Source organism: Morone saxatilis, unplaced genomic scaffold, assembly GCF_004916995.1.
Source record: "Morone saxatilis isolate NCDOM2014 unplaced genomic scaffold, NCSU_SB_2.0 Contig11, whole genome shotgun sequence".
In the NCBI taxonomy this organism is placed as follows: domain Eukaryota; kingdom Metazoa; phylum Chordata; class Actinopteri; family Moronidae; genus Morone; species Morone saxatilis.
Genome location: NW_023339663.1, coordinates 23,751,950 through 23,753,354, shown reverse-complemented (window position 1 = coordinate 23,753,354; position 1,405 = coordinate 23,751,950). Strand labels below are relative to the sequence as shown.

The 1,405-nt window shown below is 38.9% G+C and overlaps 1 protein-coding gene across 2 annotated transcripts in view; it reads right to left on the bottom strand.

The window, feature by feature from the left end:
• LOC118321071 (transcription initiation factor TFIID subunit 4) overlaps nt 1-1,405 on the bottom strand; it is an 80,223-nt gene that overhangs the window by 61,438 nt on the left and 17,380 nt on the right. The window lies entirely within an intron of this gene.

The window sequence follows — 1,405 nt, the reverse complement described above, 5'->3', positions numbered from 1 at the left end:
ACCCTGGGCCGCTGTAGCAAGGACTCAGCCTCAGTACATGGGTCGCCAGCTCTACCCACTGAGCTAACCTGGCGCCCAATATTCCCTTTTTTAATATTGTGCAACATAATTTGTCACGTGGCCATCCTGGTTGTTGATGCTGTCTAGCGTCTTGTCAGCCAATATGGTGAAGGACGCTTGAATAACAGTGAATCAAGAGTCACTATACAACGCTGCATCTCAACAATACAGTATGTAGGACCCATGACGTGCATTTAATGCAGATTATTAAGTAGAGTGTGTTTTTAACCACTGGATAGGATTAGGGTATAAATCCTGTCTCAGAAAGTACCCTAAGAAAGTGTCCTTGAAGCCCCAAAGCGTAGAACCTGTATGTGAATAAAACATCATATTATTCTGATGGCATACGTTTTTAACCCATTCATTTCCGCGTCCCCAGGCCAAAACTCTAAGAGCCACGAATGCTGTTAGCTGTCAGACTTTCTTACTGATGGTACTATTAAAAGTCAGAAAAGTTTAAAATGTTCACATCACAACCACAACAGCAGCTAGGTTTCCATTGAAAAAAATATATAATTATGATATACATGATGACATTTTTTTAGCAAAAATGCTAAAAATGCTGGTTCTAGCTTCTTAATTGTGAAGATTTTTGCTTTTCTTAGTCATACATAATAGTAAACGGAATATTTTTGGACAAAACAAGACATTTGAAGAAATCTTGTTGGGCATATTTAGCTGTTTCTTGACATTTTATAGACAAAACGATGAATTCTCAATTTATTGAGAAAATAAACGGCAGGTCAATCGATAATGAAAATAAGTTGCAGCTCTACATTAGTGTGTGGGCATTAAAATTACATCTTTTTAATAATCATTGTCAGGAATATATAATATATATATATAACCTTATATACATGAAATACAGCATTTATAGAGCAGAAAATGGTCTTGAATGAAATGGTTTGTCACTGTAAAGTTTCTGTGTCTGATACTTCTAATTGGCTGTCCTAGTCTGGGCAGGAGTAAACAATAATCAACAAGTGCTTGACCACCATCTGCTCTGATCAGTGGCCAGTAGTATGGTTTGGTCATAGTAAGCATCTCCAAAGTGGGAATATGTACAATGTGTGTGTTCTCATTAAAGTCCTTTCTCCTGTGTCTGCTTGTTTTGATAACGACATATTTTCACAGTCCACATCCTACTCTCCTAAAACTTCTCCTTTTTTCTGGTAAACTGAGTGTGATTCCTCACTGAGTCTGTGAGCTGGGTGTGACTCTAACTCACTGTTGGCTGTGTGACTCCCAGCCATGGCACTGTGACACTCCCCAGCCTGATAATTCAGCCTTGTATAAGACCTATCAGCACGCACACACAAACACGCACGCACATACACACACGCAC